General features: G+C 40.5%; 1 protein-coding gene and 2 pseudogenes across 1 annotated transcript in view; 2 read left to right on the top strand and 1 right to left on the bottom strand.

The window, feature by feature from the left end:
- GNA14 (G protein subunit alpha 14) overlaps positions 1–12,733 on the top strand; it is a 233,922-nt gene that overhangs the window by 169,953 nt on the left and 51,236 nt on the right. The window lies entirely within an intron of this gene.
- LOC102477661 (ubiquitin-conjugating enzyme E2 E3 pseudogene) lies at positions 525–1,304 on the top strand (annotated as a pseudogene).
- On the bottom strand, positions 5,276–5,440 carry LOC114007296 (uncharacterized; annotated as a pseudogene).

Below are 12,733 nucleotides of genomic sequence, written 5' to 3' on the forward strand. Positions count from 1 at the left end.
ATATACATGGCCAGCAGGTGGCATGGTGATTAAGAAGTTGGGACTCCAACATGGCCAACCACACTTCAAGTCCCAGATCCAGCAACTTGAAAAATCACACTGGGCATGTATACATGCATGCCCCAAATCCTGAGAGGAGAATGGAAGAGAAGGGTTTGAGGCATGGCCATCCCCTTCTGTGGGGTTGATCTCTCATTTTCCCTATCTCTGTCTCTCTCTGGTGAGCACATATGCCCTAATGGCAAAACCTACACACACACAAACACACCCAAACTCACACCCCTCTTTGTCTATATCTATCTCTATATGTGCATACATATGTTTATACGTGTGTGCATAGATAGACATAGTATAACAACTATTTGAATTGCAGTCAATATTCTAAGTAGTCTAAAGATAATCTAAAGTATAGAACAACGTGTGTAGGTTATATGCAACTACTACACTATTTCATATAAGGGAATTGATCATACGTGGATTTTAGAATCATTAGTGCTTTACTGACATTTTTGTAAGGTTTGGGGAAGAGTTTGTGTTGAGGTCTCTGCATTTAAAATAAAGTATATCCCACACGATCATGGCGCATGAGTGGGCCAGGCCGGCAGCCAAGTTCTCCAAGAGATAACTTCGCCAAGATGTCCAGTGATAGGCAAAGGTCCGGTGATGAGAGCCCCAGCACCAGCAGTGGCAGTTCAGATGCAGACGAGTGAGACCCAGCCGCTCCAGAGCCTGAGGAACAAGAAGAAAGAAAACCTTCTGCTACTCAACAGAGGAAAAATACCAAACTCTCTAGCATAAACCACTGCTACGTTATCCACCAGTGCTAAAAGAATTCAAGAGGGGCTCGCTGAAATATCCCTTGACCCTCCTCCTAACTGCAGTGCTGGGCCTACAGATAATATTTATACATAGAGATCAACTATACTTGGTCTACCAGGTCTGTATATGAAGGGGCTATGTTTTTTCTGGCTATCATATTTTCATCAGGTTATCCATTTAAGTCCCAAAGGTTACTTTCTGCACCAGAATCTATCCCTGCAACATCGACAGTCTGGATATCTTACAGACAACTGGAGTCCTGCTTTGACCATTGGAAAGTTTTGCTTTCTATTTGTTCCCTTTCGATAGACTGCAACCCTATAGATCCTCCAGTTGGAAGCATAGCCCCTCAATCTTTGACCAACAGAGCATAACAGGACTGGATAGCCAGATAGTGGACTAAGATATGCAACATAATTTATATAATTCGTATGCAGTGTGAAAGGGAAGAAGGCCTCTGCTCACTGTGCGGTAAATCTTTATAACCTTTACAATACAGACTTCTGTGTATATGTACACTGATTGTACTCTCTGCTTTTATCCTTTGGAAACTGGGAGATTCCTCAAAAAGGTAAATGCTATCAAGAGTAGAACTTAGTAGCTGTAGATTAGTTATGTTTAAAAGGCCTACTTGCAAGTTTTGCTTCTTTGGGATATCAAAATGTATTTCATGATGTATTAAGGATACTGGTCCTGAAATCTACCAAATATTATAGTGCATTTTAGCCTAAGTCATTATCTGTTTGAAGTTATAAAAGTAGCTGTAGATGACTAGGAATTATGTCTGAATTAAACCCAAATCTATTTCCAAGTATGTGGTTCATGCTGTTGTGAGAAATGTTTTACCTTTGTCAGTTTGTAATGAGAGTATTTCCTTTTACCCTTTGTAGCTCAGAGAGCACCTGATGTGTCATCTCAAACAAAATAAACCTGCTCCTGAAGGCAAAAAAATAAATAAAAATTAAAAAGTATATGTAGCTCATATTCTGCCTCTTTGACACAAATATTCTTAGTTAGAATTTTTGCTTCAGATGCCAGATATGGACTCCTCTGCACACCTGTGTGGGAACTTTATATCTGTGTGTGAACTATTCTGCTGGTTTTGTTCATTCCAAAGACAGTGATGAGCCAGCTGCTCCACTGTGGGTTCCCCAGAGATGAGCAAGCGTCATTTCCTGCCCTGAGAGCACTGCCTTCTCATTGACTAGAGATGGCAGTGCCACTTTTCAATATCCTAATATTCTGTTCTATTTAAAAATGTATAACATGCAATTTTGTTGGTTTGCTTTTGTCATTTCAATATTTAAAAAAACCTAAAATCTGAGTCATTTCTCCAGGAAGTTGGATGCTACATAGTGGAATAGATTCTTTCATTTCTAAAGTCTTCTGACCGCATTTCTCCTGTTTAAGCCCTTTTGGACCAGGTGGTTGTTTGAAATCCCATCTCCCAAATTATGCATAACGTGGAGCATCTCTTTACATTTCTTAGTCACCTGTATTTTTTTCCAAGTCAATTTAGTTCTCAAAGGTCCAAGCTACAGGAGACCATTGGACTCCCTTCCACCAGGATCCACTCCCCAAGGTGAGCATTTTAGGGAATAAGAGGACATGCCCACCTGGAGCCTGCATCCTTCTATTTCTGGGCACCTGGGACCAGAGCATATGAGGATCCCTTCTCCAGGTGCATCTCGTGAACAAAGGCAGCATATACACTCTGAGGCCTATGGGATGGTGCAGGGATCTCAGAGCAGATGTCTCCTTAAATTTTGTGCTATTGATGCTTCCTTCTCATAGCCTGATCCTGGCCTTGGGAGAATGCTCTAGAAAGAATGAAGAGAAATAATGAGGGTTAGAGAAAAAGGGAGCAAAGATGGAAGGAAGTCCTCAGGCTCAATTCTCACCCTTTCCCCAGGAGCCAGACCATCCACTGCCCCCAAGACCCAATTCTCTCTGCTCCATCTGCTCTTGTTGTAGACAAGATCCATCCTCCAGGGGCCTGAGCCCCACATCCACAGGATAGGCTTTAGGGTATACAAAATATACACTTAAGCGAAGGTGTCATTTTGCTTCAATACTATAAGTACTGTCATCCAACTAAACTTTTTCAAGTTCTAGTCTTAGTGACTAAGTTTCTTCATGATAGCAACATGCTTATGTTTGTAAAAACCAAGCCTAAAATGTGAGTGTAGGTGATTTTCAGTTGAGCAGATTCCCTTCCACAGCCACACTGGAGAAGAAAATGTTTGTTAGTACTTGATCTTCCAGGGAAGACCCAGTTCTTATTTGGTTTGCTAATAGAATTATGTGACTTTCTATCTCTGAGTGATGACAGCAGTGCATGTGCTCTCTTTCCATCCCCTCTGGGCTTGACAAATAGCTACCATTTGAAAGTCACTCCTACCTTTCCAGAATGCAGCAGTGATTCTCAAACTTGGATGCTCATCACAAAATGTTTTGTCTCCCCTGAAAGAAATCTTGTATCCATTGAGCACTCACTGCCCTCTTTTTCTCTACCACCTACTAGTCCTAGGCAACAACTGATGTATTTTGTCTCTATGAATTTGCTTATTCTGGACTTTCCATATAAATGGTGTCACACAATATGAAGGAACTTTAGTTTGTAGAAAATAAAATTTGAGTTTATTTTGTTGCAAAAAAAATTAAATCCATGCATAGTTTTTTCATAATACACAGTTTCCATGAACATTTTGAAGACCACTAATATGTGGCCATTTGTGACTGGCTTTTTTCACTTATCATAATGTATTCAAGGCTTATTTACATTATAGTCTAGATCGGTACTTTATTCCTTTTTTATTGCCAAATCACCTTCCTTTGTATGGATATATCACATTTTGTTTATCTGTTCATCAATTGATGAGTATTTGGTCCACTTTGTGACTGTTATGAGTGATGCTGCAATGAAAATCATGAACAGATTTTTGTGTAGACATTTCTTGGGAGTGGAATTGTTGGCTCATATAGTAATTATGTCTAACTAGGTAAGGAAATGCAAAACTGTTTTTCAAAATGGCCATATCATTTTGCAGTCTCACCATGTATGAGGGCTACAGTTTCTCCAACATCCTTGCCAGTGCTTATTATCCTCTATCTTTCTGGTTATAGCAATCCCAGTGCATGTGAGTGGTATGCTTCTATGTAGTTTTGATTTGTATTTCCCTACTGGCTAATGGTATTGAGCGTCTTTTCAAGTCTTTATTGGTCATTTTTCATCTTTTCAGAAACGTCTATAAAAATCTTCTATTATTTTAAAATTAGATTCTTATCCTGTTATTATTAAGTTATAATGGTTCTTTATTCTGAATTAACAGTCTTTATCAGATATATGAATTACAAATACTGTGTCCCATTCTGTGGATTGTCTTTTTATTTTAATGATAGAATCTTTTGAAGTTCTTCTATTTAGGTAAATGATCTGTTTTGAGTAAATTTTTATACATTGCATGTGGTAGGGACCCATTTTCCACTTTTGCATGTAAATATCCAGTTGTCCCAACACGTTTGTTGAATAGACTACTCAATGGAACTTTTTTTTCATTGAATTGTCTTGGCACTTTTGTAAAAACTTAATAGATAAAAAAGTCATGACTTATTTCTGCAATTCTATTTTTTTTCTTTTTTCTTCTTTTGAAGAGGTTTTTGCTATAGAGCACATACGCTCGCCAGAAAAAGGGAGACAGACAGAAAGCGAGAAGTCACCCCCCCCAGGGGGGATGGCCACGCTGCAATCCCTTCTCCATTCTCCTCTCGGGATCTTGGGCATGAATGTACACGCATGTGACATGAGTTTAAGCCTCCGGGTCCAGGACTCGAACTGCAGTCAACTACATGAGAGTCCAGCAACATAGCCATTACGCTAACTGCTGATCCCTCTACAATTCTGTTTTATTAATCTAAATGTCTATGCTTATTCCAGTACCACATTGTCTTGATTACTACATCTTTCTAGTGAGTTGTTTTTAGTTTTTGCTATAGGTTGCATATACTAACTGGAGAGAGACAGACAGAAGGAAAGTAAAAAAACCACCCTGTGTTGGGATGGCCATGCTGCAATCCCTTCTCCTCCATTCTCCTCTCAAGATTTTAGGCATGTATGCACATATGCCTGGTACATTTTTTAAGCCACTGGGGCCAGGACTTAAATCACAGTGTTGGCCACGTGGGAATTTAGTACCTTAATCACCACACCACCTGCTGACCCCATGCTGTAGTGAGTTTGAAATAAGGAAGTATGAGTCCTCCTACATTGTGCTTTTTTTTCAACATTGTTTTGGCTACCCTGGGTTTTTAATATGTTTTATGCATTTCCATGTGAATTTTAGGATTAGCTTGTTGATTTCTGCAAATGAAAAAATAAGCCACCTGGGATTTTGATAGAGATTGTATTGCTGTGCAGATCAGTTTTGGAGGTATTTATCTTAATAATAGTAAGTCTTCAAATCTGTGAATCTGGTATGTTGTTCCAGTCACCTAGAGCTTTTTTGATTTGTTTTTCAATAATATTTTAATTTTTAGTGTGTAACTCATATTTCTTTTCAATTAGCAATAATCGCGCCTCGGATAAACCTCATTGGCTACGATACTGCCACTGCGCAAAGCTGACTCATATTTCTTTTGTTGAATTATTCCTGAGCTAGCCAGCGACATGGTGGTTAGGGCAGCTGGATCCCACATGGCTGACTATACAGTTCAAGTCCCAGACTCAGTGGGTTGAGAAACAGGTGAAGGGATTGTGGGTTGGCCATACCCCCTGGGATATGCTTTCTCTCTCTCCAACAAATGCACATGACCTATACCAAGTTTGAGAAAAATGTTACTAAATATCTTATTCTTTTTTGATGCTGTTCTAAGTGGAATTGTTTTCTTAATTTCATTTTTAGAATGTTGATTGTTAGTTATCCTAGCTTGGGCTACTATAACAAGACGTCATTGATTAGTTGGCTTAAATAACAGACATTAATTTCTCACAGTTCTGGAAGCTGGGAAATCCAAAATTGAAGTGTACTGGCAGATTCTGTTGTCGGTGAAGGTCCTTTCCCTGGATTTCAGATGGTTGCCATCATCCCGTATGCTCAGATGGTCACTTCTTCGAGTGCATCCTTGGATCAAGAGAAAGAGAATGCTTTTGCGTCCAGTCCTCTTCTTATAAGAGAACTCATCCTATCATGAGGGTACCACCTCATGACCTCATCTAACATAATTACTTTTCAGAGGACTGCCTCTGAAAACATCATATGAGGGGTTAAGGCCTCAACATACTAATTTTAGGAGGAAATAAGCATTTGGTGTCTAACACTGGGTGTAAAGATGTTTTAGAATAAGAACTGGAGTGCTTTGAGCATTCCATGCATGCACATGCCCATGATCTCGGCTGACTAAAGCTGGGCCTGGGTTGTGTTGTTAGGATCCAGTTGGAGGTACTATCTCTTTCTGTCTCTTTTTATCTCTTTGTGTCTCTCACTCATAGAACACAATTTTTTAAAAATACAATTCATTTTTATGTTGCTCTTGTATCTTGCCTCCTTGCTGAACTTACGTAATTAATCATTATGGTTTAAAAATTCATTTCTTAGGATTTTCTATGTGTGACATCATATATTCTGCACATAGAAATAGTTTTAACTCTTCCCTTTTGATCTGGATGCCTCTTCTTTCTTTTTATTGCCTAACTGTCCTGACTGGAATCTCCAGTACGATATTTTCTGATGCGAGATGAGGGCTCAGAAATGCAAGCTTCCATCACCATTATTGGGGCCATGCCATGACAGATTGAGTGGCCAGAAAGGGACTTTGTGAAACTGATAATATCATGGTGTCACTTAACACACCTTCCCTTGATGACATTTTAAAACATCATGGAAAAGAAAGCACTGATAAGTTGTCGTTCATTCCCCAAAGTATGATACTTTCTCTGTGGAAGTCCTAGTGCACAGATTTCCAAGGGTATTTTTATCAGTAAGTAATTCTGGGGGCTGGCTGACAGTGCTGATGTAAACCCATGTTATGGGATTCACTTGGACAGCCACTGGCAAATCCAGCACTCTGTCACATTCCAGAAGGAAGACAAATCCAATTCCAGGAGCATCAGACAGTAGAAATAATATGAACGGGGTGATCCCATGGGGAAGCAGACTTCCAACCAACCCTAGTAGACTGCTTCTTACTTACTGATACAGTTGGCACGTGCTTCACCTTTTGTAGATTTGCTTGTACTTGCTCATAATAATTTTCTGGGTGTGTACTTTCTCCTTCTATCTGAGGACTGAAAACTTTTTACTGTCTTTACAAGTCCTTAAACACATGTGTGTGCTAGGGGGGTGCTGCACACACAGTGCACCTTTTGTTCACCCTAACTCATTTGTGACTGTAGTAAATGACCTTGCGGATTGATTTGTCAGCCCATGCCTAGTTCTAACTTTTCTCCTATGCTGTCCTTTCCTCCTACAAAGAAACGCACCTCCAAAATGCACCCCTGGCATCTCACACACTATAGATAGCAAATTTATTCCCGCATCACTGTCCCTGTTCAAATAGCTCTTCCACTAAGATTTCTAGCTTTGCATTTTGATGCCATTAGCCTTCCTATCAAGTTTATTTTACAAAGGTGCCAAGACAACTTCCTTCCAAGTTTATTTAAAGCTAACAACTTTTACTTTCCTTTATTTCTTTATCTAGCCTCTAATGGGCCATGTCGAGTTCACCTATTTTGCTCTATCAAATGTACTCCCTGCCTTCTCAGGGCTCTCCACCCACACAGAGTGACCCAGCTGTTAAAGTGGCCTCTATTCTTTTGTTTTATCAACGTGAATTTGTTGCAAGACTAGCCTTCAAATATTATTCTGATCTCATGACTTTCCTGTTCATGTAACCTCAGCAGCTTGGCAAAATTTGGCCCAAATTTCACAGCATACCAAGTTATTTTATGAATTGGTCCCATTGTTTCTTTTCCATCTTAACTCTACTTGAGGCCAAACCTCAATACCTGTCATTATTGTCTCACTTTCTTAGGTTTGCCCTCTCTTCAGTCTAGAGCACCTTCCTCATCTCAACATTTATCCTTTTGCTCCTTCAGAACTCATCCCAAAGGAGGTAACACTCAGTAGATTAATGATGTCTTGTGAGATCCAGTGAGTTCTCGTTCTCATGTAAAGGAGTTTGTTCTCATGAGAACTGGTTGCTATAAAAGAGAGAGCTGCCTAAGCTGTCTTCCACTCTTCATGCTCCTCTCATCCTCTGTACATCCATCGGCCATGCTATAAGTCTTTGACCATTCTGTGGTGCCTTTGAACTTCCTAGCCACCAGAACTGTGAGTCAAAATAAATCTCTTTTCTCTTAAACTCATCCAATTTCAGGTATTTCTGTGTGCAATGCAATGATGGACCAACATACTAGAGAAACTCAGTAATAGATATGAGCTAACATAAGAAATAGTCAATGTGAACTTAAATACAGATCACTAGAGATTATGCAATCTGAAGGACATGAAGAAAAAGAAGAAATGAAAGTGAACAGAGCCTCAGAGAAATATGGGACCTGCCAAGCATACCGACGTGTTTATAATGGGAGTACCAGGAGGGAAAGAAAGGAATAGAAAAACATATTCAAAGTTACAGTGGCTGAAAACCTCCTAGAGTTGATGAAACCCATTCCTTTATGCATCCAAGAAACTCAGTAAAGTTCAGGTAAGATAAAAGCCAAGAGATTCAGACACATTGTACCCAGGCACATTTTAGTCAAAATGTTAAAAGAGTGGAAGAGAAGTCCAGAAAGAAACGAGAAATAAACTACTCATCATGCGCAAGAAAATAAGATTAATAGCAGACTTTTCATCAGAAAAAAAGCAGAGGCCAGAGGCAATGAGACAACATAATCAAAGTGCTAAAAGAAAAAAATATGTCACCCAAGAACACTATACCCAGCAAAAATGTTTTAGAAAATGAAGGCAACCTTCTTACATTGCAGGTAGGAATGAAAACTAGGACAGCTGATTTAGAAAGCCATTTGGAAGTTCTTCAAAAAATTAAATTTACAGTTACCCAATAACTTTACTCCTCAGTATATCCCAAAGAGAAATGTAAACATGTCCACATAAAATCTTGTATGTGAGAGGTAATAGAAAGTGTAAAAAATCCAATGGCATCAGCTGATGAGTGGATGAATGAACGTGGTCTATCCAAGCAATGAAATAGTATATATGGGAGAATCTTGAAAACATTACATTGAGTGAAAGATGCCAATCACCAAGGACTACCTACCATATGGTTCCATTTATATAAAATGTCTAGAATCAGCAAATCCATACAGAAAGAAAGTGCTTTGTTGTCTCCCTCGGGCTGGGAGAGAACTGGGGGGATGAGATGACAGTACACTCAATTTCCTAGGGCTACATAACAACATACCACAAACTGGGTGGCTTAAAACAGTTTTAGAAATGTATTCTCTCTTAGCTCTGGGAGCTAGAAGTCCAAAACGAAGGTGTTGGCAGAGCCACGATCCCCACAAAGCCTCTAAGAGAAGACACGTCCTTACCTCCTTCAGCTTCCAGGTAGTCCCAGGTATTCCTTGGCATGTGGTGCTTGGGGCAGCCTAACTCCAATCTCTGCCACCATCTTCCCTCTGGGTCTGGCTTCACGTGGCCATTTCCTTTCTGTGTGTCTGTGTCCTGGTTTCCCTTCTCTTATAAAGATACTAGTTATATCAGACTAGGGCTGACCCTACTACCTATATCTTTGAGTTATTATATTTACATATAAAAAGACCCTATTTCTAAATAAGGCCATGATCACAGTACTGGAGGTTAAGACTTCAGCATATTATTTTTTTTTGGGGGGGGTGGCACAGTTCAACCCAGAGACTATAGTGGAACAAGATATTTTAGAAATGATAAAAATCAATTATGGTGATGGTTGCAGAACTCCTTGAACATTCTAAAAACCATTGAATAGTATATTTTAAATGGGTGAATTATATATATGTGAATTACATCTCAATAAAGTTGTTTTAAAAATGAATAGGAGGGGAACCAGCAGTTAGCGTAATGGCTATGTCGCTGGCCTCCCACGTAGTCGACCGCGGTTCGTCCCCCGGACCCGGTGGCTTAAAGCTCACGCCGGGCGCGTGTGCGTGCGTGCCCAAGATCCTGAGAGGAGAATGGAGGAGAAGGGATTGATTGTGGCGTGACCATCCCCCCTGGGGGGTGATTTCTCGCTTTCTGTCTCTATGTCTCTCTCTGTCTGTCTGGCGAGCGCACGCACCCTACAGTGAAAATCTCTCAAAAAAAAAAAAAATAGGAGATCAGTGAGTCAGTGATTGAATGTATAAAATAAAATAATAAACAAAAGGAAATAAGGACATCCTCAGATTAAAAAAGAAAAATAGGGGTTGGCATGGTGGTTAAGATGCTAGACTCCCACAGTGGTGACCATGGTTCAAATCCCAGACCTGGTGGCTTGCTTTCTCATTTTCTCTCTCTCTCTCTTCAAATTAATAATAATAATGGTTAATAAAATTAAATTAAAATAATTACTTAAAAAAAAAGAAAAAGACTAGCAGTACTTCATTGAAAAAAGTATAAAAGAAGTTCTCAAGGCCGAAATGTAATGACATGAAATGGTATTTTGAAGTACATGAAAAAATGCAGTTTCAGTGAAAGTAATTATGAAGCTAATGATAAACGGTACTATAATCACATTTTTTTTCTCTTCAGTGATGTAAAAAGCAATTGCATAAAACAGAGAGATTTCAACATGCACTTTTACTCACATAAAGCCAGAATGACCGTTGAGTTCCTCCTGGATTTTGGTTATTCACTTAGACTGGATCTGTCCAACTTACAAGCTGCTCTGGGATCCTAAGATTACTTGTTCCGGGTCAAGGCTTATGGGGTGTTGACCTTTTGAAACTGGCATTATTCTGTCACACCCCCTTCTAAAATGGAAACAGAATCATCATTTTGGAGGGATTACCCTTTTGATATTGGTTAAGAAACTGCACATGTTCTCTGCTGAAGGAAAAAAAGAAAAGAAAATCTTATCTAAAAGCTAATCACACTTTCTAAATGACAGAAATGTTTGGCTAGAGTTAAAAACTAAAGGTTAAGGTTAAAAGTCCATTTTCTTAGATTTAATTCCCTTGGCCTTGGCCTTGCCCTGTGCCACACGGGGAGATTTTAAAAAGCAAATGTCAGCATCTGTCTTAGTACTGACCAGTCCACATACAATGTATTTTTTTCTTTTTAGAATGACATCTACTGATTCTGAACTATTTTCATTAGCAGCCCTGGGTCTTGGGTGACTTGAGTGGAAAATTATTATTGACTTTGTCCAAATTGGGCTAGCTGGGCCTTTTCATTTGTTCTTTAATTGCCAGAGGGTGCATGCTCTTGCCAGATAGAGACATGCAGAGAAGGTGAGGAAGAAAGCACCCCCAATGGGGCTCAGTCAAGCAATTCTCCTCCATTTCTCCATCCTGTCAGGACTTTGGGCACACACACATACACCCAGTATGCTTTTTAAGCTCCCAGGACTGGAATGTTTACCAGTCAGTCACGTGGGTATGGCTTCCTTAACCAGCCACAGGGCCAGACCACATTAGCTGTTTTCAAATGCACTGTTGCAGTATCTGATTACAATAGGGATCCATAGTATCATTCCTCATAGAGAAAGCAAATGAAGTGTATTTATTGATGTGAAAGTTTTTTTTTGTTTTGTTTTGTTTGGAGAGGTTTTTTGCTATAGGACATGCGTGCTCGCCTGAAAAACAGAGACAGAGACAGAAAGTGAGAAATCACCCCTCCTGGGGGGTTGGCCACACCACAATCCCTTCTCCTCCATTCTCCTCTCAGGATCTTGGGCATGCAAGCACACTCGCCAGGTGTGAGTTTAAGTCACTGGGTCCGGGACTCGAACCGCGGTTGACTACATGGGAGTGCAGCAAAATAGCCATTATCTCAACTTCTGGTCCCTGGTGTGAGAGTTTTAAGACTCCTGTGCACTGCCATTTTTGTGCTGGTATCAAATGAGTATCTAAAACCACTCTGTATTCTGAAGTGGTGAGCTTGGTGTTAGCAGCAGAGGATCAAAACAAGAGCTTGGTGATCCAAACCCCTTTCTCTTACTCTGTGCTTTGAACCTCTATTGTTTAATCCTCTTGAGCAGTTGTCCCATTAAGTCAGAATGACCCCTGGGTCATTAGAGGGCCAGGCTCACTAGAGGGCCATGGAGTGTAGACTAGGCTGGAGTCGCCATTGAGAAACCTTGAGAGAGCTCAAGCTGGTTCTTCATGAATCCTGAGAAGAACTACCCATTGATGAGGCCACGGAGCCAGCTCGGAGGCCTATCAGCAGCTGGAGAGGGAACTTGGCGTTTAGGGATCTGGTACATTTAAAGCTGCCAGTTCTTCCTGAAGCCTAGAAGGCCAGGAGAGGTGGAGGCCTGCAGAAGAAATTAGCTGAGTCCTTTCTAAGCAATGGAGAGAGTGGCGGAAAGGCAGGGAACCTTGAGACAGATTTCTTCACCCTGCTTCAAGAGGGAATGGAGGGAACCAGCAGTTAGCGTAATGGCTATGATGCTGGACTCCCACATAGTCGACTGCAGTTCGCATCCCGGACCCGGTGGCTTAAAACTCATGCTGGGCGCGTGTGTGCCCAAGATCCCGATAGGAGAATGGAGGAGAAGGGATTGCGGCGTGGTCATCCTCCCTGGGGGGTGATTTCTCGCTTTCTATCTCTATGTCTCTCTCTGTCTGTCTGGTGAGTGCACGCGCCCTATAGTGAAAATCTCTCCAAAAAAAAAAAAAATAAAAAAAAAGAGGGAATGGACAGACAACTTCCCAGACAAGAACCAGCTAGACTCCTCCATTCACTACCCATGCTGCAGCCCTCACCACGCCCAG

The sequence above is a fragment of the Tupaia chinensis genome, unplaced genomic scaffold, assembly GCF_000334495.1.
Source record: "Tupaia chinensis unplaced genomic scaffold, TupChi_1.0 Scaffold000147_1, whole genome shotgun sequence".
In the NCBI taxonomy this organism is placed as follows: domain Eukaryota; kingdom Metazoa; phylum Chordata; class Mammalia; order Scandentia; family Tupaiidae; genus Tupaia; species Tupaia belangeri.